Here is a 10,158-nt window from a genome sequence, read left to right as displayed (position 1 = left end):
AGCTAATGCCTATCCTTCCAAAACTCTTTCAAAAAATTGCAGAGGAAAGAACACTTCCAAACTCATTCTATGAGGTCCCCATCACCCTGCTACCAAAACCAGACAAGTAAAAGTGAAGTGAAAGTCACTCAGTCGTGTCCGACTCTTTGTGACCCCATGGACTGTATAGTCCCTGCAATTCTCCAGGCCAGAATACTGGAATGGGTAGCTTTTCCCTTCTCTGGGGGATCTTCCCAACCCAGGGATCAAACCCAGGTCTCCTGCACTGCAGGTGGATTCTTTACCAGGCGAGTCACAATGGAAGCCCCCAAACCAGACAAAGACAACACTTTAAAAAAAGGAAACTATAAGCCAGTATCACTGATGAACATAGATACAAAAATCCTCAACAAAATTCTAGCAAACAGAATTTAACAACATATTAAAAAGCTCACACACAATGATTAAGTTGGGTTTATTCCAGGGGTCAAGGATTCTTCAATATATGCAAATAAATTAATGTGATACAACAAACAAATTGAAAGATAAAAACCACATGATAATCTCAACAGATGCAGAAAAAGCCTTTGCCAAAATTCAGCACCCATATATCATTAAAATTCTTCCAAAAATGGACATAGAAGGAACCTACCTCAACATAGTAAAGGCCACAGCAAACATTCTCAATGGTGAAAAACTGAAAGCATTCCCCCTAAGATCAGAAACAAGACAAGATTATCCACTCTCAACACTTTTATTCAGCATAGTTTTGGAAGTCCTAGTGACAGCAATCAGAGAAGAAAAAGAAACAAAAAGAATCCAGATCAGAAAAGAAGAGGTAAATCTCTCACTGTTTGCAGATGACATGATATTTTACATGGAAAACCCTAAAGATACTATCAGAAAATTAGTAGAGCTAATCAGTGAACTTAGCAAAGTTGCAGGATACAAAATCAATACACAGAAATCACTTGCATTTCTATATACTAACAATGAAAAACCAAAAAGAAATTAAGGAATCAATCCCATTCACCATTGCAACAAAAAGAATAAAATATCTAGGAATAAACCTACCTAAGGAGACAAAAGAACTGTATACAGAAAATTATAAGACACTGATGAAAGAAATCAAAGATGAGATAATCAGATGGAGAGATATTCCATGTTCCTGCGTAGGAAGAATCAACTTTTGTAAAAATGACTATAGTACCAAATGCAATCTAAAGATTCAGTGTGATCCCTATCAAATTACCAAGGGCATTTTTTTTTTACAGAACTAGAACAAAAAAATTCACAACTCATATGGAAACGCAAAAGACCCCGAATAGCCAAAGCAGTTTTAAGAAAGAAAAATGGAGCTAGAGGAATCAACCTTCCTGACTTCAGATTATACTACATAGTGACAGTCACCAAGACAGTATGGTACTGGCACAAAACCAGAAATATAGACCAATGGAAAAAGATAGAAAGCCCAGAAATAAACCCATGCACCTATGCATAACTTATTTTTTACCAACGAGTCAAGAATACACAATGGGGCAAAGACAGCCTCTTCAATAAGTGGTGCTGGGAAAACTGGACAGCTACATGTAAAAAAATGAAATTAGAACACTTCCTAATACCATACACAAAGATAAACTCAAAATCGATTAAAGACCTAAATGTAAGACCAGAAACTATTAAACTCTTAGAGGAAAACACAGGCAGAACACTCGATGACATAAATCAAAGCAAGATCCTCTATGATCCACCTCTTAGAGTAATGGAAATAAAAACAAAAGTTAACAAGTGGGACCTGATTAAACTTAAAAGCTTTTGCACAGCAAAGGAAACTATAAGCAAGATGAAAAGACAACCCTCAGAATGGGAGAAAATAATAGCAAATGAAACAACTGATGAGGGATTGATTTCCAAAATATACAAGCAACTCATATAACTCAATGCCAGAATTGAAAGAGACACGTGTACCCCAATGTTCATTGCAGCACTGTTTACAATAGCTAAGACATGGAAGAAACCTAGATGTCCATTGACAGATGAATGGATAAGGAAGTTTTGGTACATATACACAATGGAATGTTACTCAGCCATAAAAAGAATGTATTTGAGTCAGCTCTAATGTGGTGGATGAACCTAGAGCCTATTATACAGAGTGAAGTAAGTCAGAAAGAGAAAGGTAAATATCATATCATAATGCATGTATATGGAATCTAGAAAGATGGTACTGAAGAATTTATGCAGGGCAGCAATGGAGAAACAGACATAGAGAGCAGACTTATGGACATAGGGCAAGGGGAGGAGAGGGTGAGATGTATGGAGAGAATTACATGGAAACTTATATTACCATATGTAAAATAGATAGCCAGTGGGAATTTGCTGTATGTTTCAGGGAACTCAAACATGGGGTTCTGTATCAACCTAGAGGGGTGGGATGGTGAGGGAGATGGGAGGGAGTCTCAAAAGGGAGGGGACATGGTGTAGTTATGGCTGATTCATGTTGAGGTTTGACAGAAAACAACAAAATTATGTAAAGCAATTATCCTTCAATTAAAAAATAAACAAAAATATGGTCAAAGGATTTGAATAGACATTAATCCAAAGAAAATGCAGAAAGACCACAAACACATGAAAAGATGCTGAACATCATTTGTCCAGGGAAATGCAAATCAAAATCACAATGAAATGCTACTTCATATCCATTAGATGTGCCTGTCAAAAAGACAGACAATAACAAATGTTGACAAACATGTGAAGAAATTGGAACCTTTGTGCACTGCTGATGGGTGACAATATATAACCTGCTGCTTTAGAAAACCACTTTACAATTCCTCCAAATATGATGGTTAAGAGTTACCATATGACCTAGCAATTCTAAATACTTATATATATATATATATACCCAAGAAAATGGAAAATATGTTCACTGAAAAAGTTCTATGCATATATTAACAAAATCCATACAGTGGAATATTAATTCAGCCATAAAAAGGAATGAACTACAATATAGATGAACTTTGAAAACATTATATATATACAGTTTAAAAGAATTTTATGGAATGTGAATTTTATCACAATAAAATAATAACTAGAATAATACAATCAAAATCTTGTGGGAAAGCTAGATTAATGTATGTTACAATCTACAGAATAGATGGGAAACCTAGGAAAGCTAAAAATTTCAGATCAAAAATAGAAATATTTAATCATTTAAAATTAAAAGTTTCTATATAGCAAAATATAAACAAAAAATACAAACTAAAACTACTGATGAACAGATAACAATTGATAAAAAACAGTTCTTTTAAATTGGATGAAAAATGACAAATAGAAAAACAAGCAATGGTAATGAAAAATCAACTCATGGAAGAGTAAAGACAAAAAAGTTCACTAGCAGTCAGGGACATGCAAATTAAGTAAAAATGAGATAATTTAAATCTATCATACTGGCAAAATGTAAAGACCAATAATACTCATATATTGCTGTTGGAAATGTGAAGGGTTACAACTATTTTAGAAAGTAATCTAGAGACATCTATTGAAAGAAAACATTATTCCTTAACTCAGCAGCCTCATTCCTTACAGATTATTCCACTGTCAGCTCAGTTCAGTCACTCAGTTGTGTCTGGCTCTCTGCGACCCCATGGATTGTAGCACGCCAGGCCTCCCTGTCCATACCAACTCCCGGAGTTCACCCAAACCCATGTCAACTGAGTCGGTGATGCCATCCAACCATCTCATCCTCTGTCGTCCCCTTCTCCTCCTGCCTTCAATCTTTCCCAGCATCAGGGTCTTTTCAAATGAGTCAGCTCTTTGCATCAAGTGGCCAAAGTACTGGAATTTCAGCTTCAGCATCAGTCCTTCCAATGAACACCCAGGACTGATACTCAAACTCATGTCCATTGAGTCGGTGATGCCATCCAACCATCTCATCCTCTATGTACAAAGTGTTGGACATGACTTAGTGACTAAACAACAGTAAGTATGTTTATCACAGCATTGTTCATACAGACAAAAATTTGTTAAAAATGTAGAGAATTCCCCCTACTATAGGGAAGGCTGAATAAAGTATCACATGTCCACTGCACAGAATAATATGTAACAAGTAAAACTAATATAGTAATGTTATCCCAGATGACTGGCAGAGAGTTCCAAAAAGTATCTTTCATTAGAAAAGCAAGATGCAAAGAAGTGTGTGCAATGTGATCCCATAAATAATGGCAAACTCCTATACATATATGTGTGTGTATACATATAAGAGCAAGAGAAAACATGGAATGATATATTCTAAGGATAACATGGATTATGTAATAGAAAGGGGAAAAGAGAAGGTAGAACTAAGTGAAAGAAACAAGGAAAAATAAACTTGCAGATTATGATCACATCTATAAAAATGATGTATTGGATCTATACATATATTAAATTATCCCAAGACATTAACAAATCAAATTAAAAATTAAATTTTTAAAAAATTTTGAGATCAAAATTAATCTCAATTGATCTCAATTTTGATTCTCAAAAATTGAGAATCAAATTAGGCAATAAGAAGATCTTACTAAAATTTTATGTATACCCTCCTGTCTTAGCAGGAGCTTCCTTGATTGTACTAGTGGTAAAGAACCCGCCTGTCAATGCAGGAGACATGAAAGATGCGGGTTTGATCCCTGGGTCTGGAAGATCCCCTGGAGAAGGGAATGGCAACCCACTCCAGTTCCATGGACAAAGGAGCCTGAAGGGCTACAGTACGGTACAGTACAGTCATGTTGCACAGAGTCGGACATGACTGACGTGACTTAACACGCACACATACCCTGTTTTAGCAAGCATTCAACGTATTAGGAGTGTAGTTGCAAATACTGACTAAGAGTTTGGGTGTTATAATCAGTTTCCCTGGGTTGAAATCCAGCAACTACTACTCATTTGCTATGTGATCATAATTAAGTTCCTTATCCTCTCTGTGCCTTAGTTGTTGCAGATAAAAGTACCTCATATAATTGTTTTGAGGATTAAATCAGACACCACACATATATTGCTAAGAAAAAACTGCCAAATATATAGTTAGCCCTCAACACACATCAGCTATCATTTTCTGTAGAGTCTTCATTTTCTGATATGTGGTAGGAGAAACATACCAAGAGACTGTTAATCAGATCATTTGACTGTTACCTTGGGCAAATCACCTATTCACCACAGCTGGCTTAAAGGTCAAATGAGAAAGCTAATTTGAATGTGCTTTGCTTTGTGAACTGAAAATATCATAAAAATAAAAATAAATTAGATAAGACTATAAAACTCTAGTAATAGGAAATAGGAATATATATATAACCATTCTAAGAAACCTCCTATACCATAACACTGAAAACACCTTAACTTCAGGCAAGTCATTAGTGAAAATGTTATGTCCTTATTTTACTTTGATGCATAATATTGAAATTGGTTGGGGAAGGATGGTTTTGATTAGGCGGGATTATAGAGACAAAAAGCAGCTTCATATAGAATTCACCTAGCAAACTGAGACTTATTTAGTCACCACAAATGCCACAAAGCTATTAATTAGGTAGAAAAAGCTATACTTTCAAGATCTTTTGATTCCAAACTACTTGGCAATCCCCAGAATCCTGCATATGCCTGTAAAATTAAGGGTTGGAAGAAGTATTATAGTCTAAGATGGAAGAAAAAACATGGTTGCATTAAAGTCATTGATAACTTGGTACACTCTCTGACTGTGGCTTGGAGTTTTTATTCATTTAAATAATGTTTTAAATGTTCAATTTTATTGAAACATATGATTTGCAAGGGAGTATATGGGAAAAATAATGTGGAACTTTAGAATCAAAAGACCTGGATTCACTCTCAATTCTGATATTACCTACACATTTGACTTTAAGCAAGTTACTAGTCTCTCTGTCTGTGAATTTCCTCATTCAAAAATGGGCCTAATAGCATCTTCTAGAGTTATGGGAGAATTAAATAAGATGCCATTTATATAAAATTAGGTAGCCCAATACCTTTCTTTTTATAGGCATTCAATAAAAATTAGTTTCCTTTAATATTTTAATAAAAATGCTATCTGGAGGCAAGAGCTTCAGAAGAAACAGGTGAGTGGCAAAGCACACTAATCATTTTTTTTTCTTATACCAAGGAAAGCTTCCATATTCAATTTGTGAGTCTATATATAACCCCAGAAAATACCATCCAGCAAATGGTCATCATGGTACATAGAGAGAAGCAATAGCTCCTTGAAAGTAGGTCTTACAAACCCAAAATGTTGAATTTGGACAATGAGGTGCATGTTATTTTGATAGCAACCTCAATCTTCCTTGGACTTCTCTGGTGGCTCAGGGTAAAGAATATGCCTGCAATGCTGGAGACCTGGGTTCGATCCTTGGGTTGGGAAGATCCCCTGGAAAAGGGAATGGTTACCTGCTCCAGTATTCTTAGCTGTAGAATCCCATAGACAGAGGAGCCTGGTGGGCTACAGTCCATAAGGTCTCAATGACTTGGACACAACTGAGTGACTAACACAGCACACTCAGTCTTTATTATTCAATGTGTCTAATAACCGTTATCTTTCCTTGACTGCACTCATGGTACTACTTTCCACCCCTTTTTAGAAACAGTGGTAAATTATTTCCTATGCAGTTAAATACTGAGATGTTTATAGTCAAGTACATGTGAGAAGATTTTATTTTCATTAATAGTATGTTAGGGGGTAGGTAAGAAAACCGAAATGTAAGACAACTGCATTAATGTGAGCTTTTTGCTGTTGGGCTGATTATAATTGTATTAAGTTCATTCAGTTCCCCATTTATAGGTTCTTATGAAATCTGGCTCTCAGTAATCAATAACCCAAGGCTTGAAAGTTTCTGAAATATCTTTTGTAGATATTAAAAGGTGAGCTTTTTATAAAGAGTAATTAAGGTAACGTCTGAGTTGTGGGGTGGGGGAATGTTGAGATCCCATCAGCTATAATGAGTTCACCATGTAATTCAAGTGTCTTACTTAGAGAAGTTGGTAAATGAAAAGCCATATAGAGAATAAGTAGAAACTGCAGAATTGGTACTTCAGTAAGAAAAAAGAAATAGCTCCTAGCAAAAGTGATCTGACATTATTACAAACATTAAATAATAACCCAACCATACATATTTTGTTTCAGTCATCAAAATGATGATAGCATAATAAACAGGCACACATAATCTCCTTCAATTGTGGAAACTATTTCCTCAATCACTCAACAAATACTGAACACCTACTGTGTGCCAGGGATTGTTCCAGATAGTTGGGAATATGTGTTGAACAAAATAGACTTTAAACAAGTCTGATGGTGATAAATGCAATGAAGAAAATCAAGATAGGGGACAAGAAATGACAGGGACGTCTACACTGGATCAAGCGGTTAAGGAAGGGCTCTATGATGAAGTGACATTTGGCCCTGGGGTAAGAATGTTCCAGAGAGAGACAGAGTGAGTCCCAAGTCTCTGGGATATAGGGTTGAGAAAGATTGTGATAGGTTCTGGAATACATGGCAGAAGGCAACCTGGGGGGTAGTGACCAAATGAAATCCAAGTCAAAAAGCTATTTGTAAATGAGGGCTGCTTATAGCAGTGTTGGTGGTAATACTTTGCTTGATATACACAGATGCTCAATAAATATTTGTAAGGTAAGTGCTGCATGTAATTACAATGAGAACCAATGGTTAGCTGATTCAGGTACAAGAGCCTTTTAGCAATTTCCAATGTCATTGTTGAAGTATGATCCACAAATAAAGCTGTTAGAAATTATTCAAGACCGTGATAAAAAGCAGAACAAAACATCAGAAAGATCAGCTTTGGAGTCAGACAAACCTGAGTTTGAGTCTCAATGTTCCCACTTACTAGCTGTGTGACCTTTAGCAAGTTATTTAACCTCCGTGCCTGAGCCTCATTTATACAATGGATATAAAAGTGATTTTCTCAGGCATTTGTGAAGATTAGAATAGATTGTGTATGTGAAATGCTGAGCACCATGTCTGACACATACTTAACAAATAGATACTCCTCCCCATTCCTTGCACTTGCCTTGTGACTTTAAAACTAGAATCGGGTGGAGAGGGAGGTGGGAGGGGGGATCGGGATGGGGAATAAGTGTAAATCTATGGCTGATTCATATCAATGTATGACAAAACCCACTGAAATGTTGTGAAGTAATTAGCCTCCAACTAATAAAAAAAATAAATTAAAAAAAAAAACTAGATAAAAAGATGGACTTATTTACAAAACAGAAATAGTCTCAAAGTCAAAGAAAATAAAGTTATGGTTACCAAAGAGGGAAGGGTGGGGGGAGGGATAAATTTAGGAGTTTGGGATTAACAGATATAAACTACTATATGTAAAATAGGTAAACAAGAAGGTCCTACTGTATAACATAGGGAACTCAGTATCTTGTAATAACCTATAATAGAAAATAATTTGAAAAAGAATACATATATATGCATAGCTGAATCACTTTCCTTATACTTGAAACTAACACAACACTGTAAATTAACAAGTTTTGTTACTGTTGTTCGGTTGCTAAGTCTCTGTCCAACTCTTTTGACCCCATGGACTGCAGCACGCCAGGCCTCCCATCCTTCACTATCTCCCACCATTTGCTCAAATTCATGTCCACTGAGTCAGTGATGCTAGATAAACAAATTTACCTAACACTATCACATCTGATCCACACAAGAGCCCTGGAGGCAGGATTACAGTGAGTGACATTGAAAATACTCGAAATATTCTTGGAAAGGTAGAGCCCATGGTCTAACTGGAAGAAGACTTCCCAGTACAGTCATTCAACATCAAGAAAGCAACAGTTTGCTCTGTTGATGCCATGTCTACCAGGTAAAGAATATATGGCAGTCTTACTTGGAAAAGAGTGAGAGTAGTATTAATGAAGTCATTGATAATGACCCTCTGGAACTTTTAAGAGACTTTTGACTATGTCACATCTACTAGGTTGAACCATATGAATTTGCTGATATTTAACTGTTTTTTCTTTTACCTACAAAAAGTGTAATGTCATATGGTTCAACCTAATATTTCATTACTGTACTTTATGGATATTTTGTCCCCTTCTTTTTGATTTATTTTTAATTGAAGGATAATTGCTTTATAATATTGCCTTGGTTCCTACCAAACATCAACATGAATCAACCACAGGTTTACTTATGTCCCCTCGCACTTCAACATGGAAACATATATTACCAAATATAAGGTAGACAGCCAACAGGAATTTGCTATATGACTCAGAGAACTCAAAATGAGCCTCAGTAACAACCTAGATGGGTGGGATGGGGAGGGAGGTGGGAAGGAAGTTCATTGCTGTATTTTAAAGAGAATTTGTTTAATTGTTTTAAAATTTTCTTTCTCTGAATCAGGGAAGGCTTAGAAATGACTTGTTTCTCCTCACCCCCTAGCAAAATAGGGGCATAAATAGCATTTATTTTGTGCCAAGAATGATGAGTACCATGGGACTGCCAGCCTATCATATCATATTATTAGCCTGCTTTGCATTTCATATTTACAGAGGCATGTGGCTAAGCTCAAGTTTCTCAAAATCTTCCCCTTGTACTGACTGGGGGCAGCCAAGTTTGATAGGTTCACAATTTGGGCAAATGATGTACAGGAGAATAAAGAACAGCAGGAACAAATTGGTGTCATTCTGTTCCAGGCTAGCAAGAAAGTGTAAAGAGGCAGTTTACTTCCCTGGTTGGGAGAAGTGGGAGGGAAAGATGTGGACTGTTAGTGGAGAGTAAATTGCTGACACATAGAAAATGAACTGAACGGATTTTTTCTTTTATTTTTGGTTGAGGGAGCATTTAATACAGAAGGGGTAATGCAATGTTTGATGGTTCAAGATGACATCATTCAAATCACAAATGTTAGATCTTGAAGGACGCTGTGTGATTATCTGGTCTAGTCTTCCTTTATAGAGGAAGTAGAGATCAGAGAAAGAAGGCAACTTTCCCAAGATCACACAGCTAGTAACTGTACTCTCCCAAATGATATGTGCCTAACCCAGGAAGCAGATCCAGGTGTGTGAAGGGAACTTGGAAACAAGAGTAACTCAACCCTTCTTGATTCTTGGTGCATCAACTTTACTATGGATTGGTCATTTAATATAAACATGAATCATTCATAATCAGAAATATGCAAATCAAAA

General features: G+C 36.1%; 1 long non-coding RNA gene across 1 annotated transcript in view; it reads right to left on the bottom strand.

Annotated features, from left to right (window-relative positions):
• Positions 1-660: 660 nt before the first annotated feature.
• The window catches only part of LOC133052275 (uncharacterized), a 142,193-nt gene continuing 132,695 nt past the window's right edge, over positions 661-10,158 (bottom strand). The window contains exon 3 of the long non-coding RNA XR_009692020.1: positions 661-691. This is a non-coding gene — a long non-coding RNA (uncharacterized LOC133052275). The remainder of the gene's footprint in view (positions 692-10,158) is intronic.

The sequence above is a fragment of the Dama dama genome, chromosome X (assembly GCF_033118175.1).
Source record: "Dama dama isolate Ldn47 chromosome X, ASM3311817v1, whole genome shotgun sequence".
Classification (NCBI taxonomy): domain Eukaryota; kingdom Metazoa; phylum Chordata; class Mammalia; order Artiodactyla; family Cervidae; genus Dama; species Dama dama.
The sequence above is the reverse complement of the archived record's forward strand: the minus strand, read 5'-3'. Positions and strand labels throughout refer to the sequence as shown.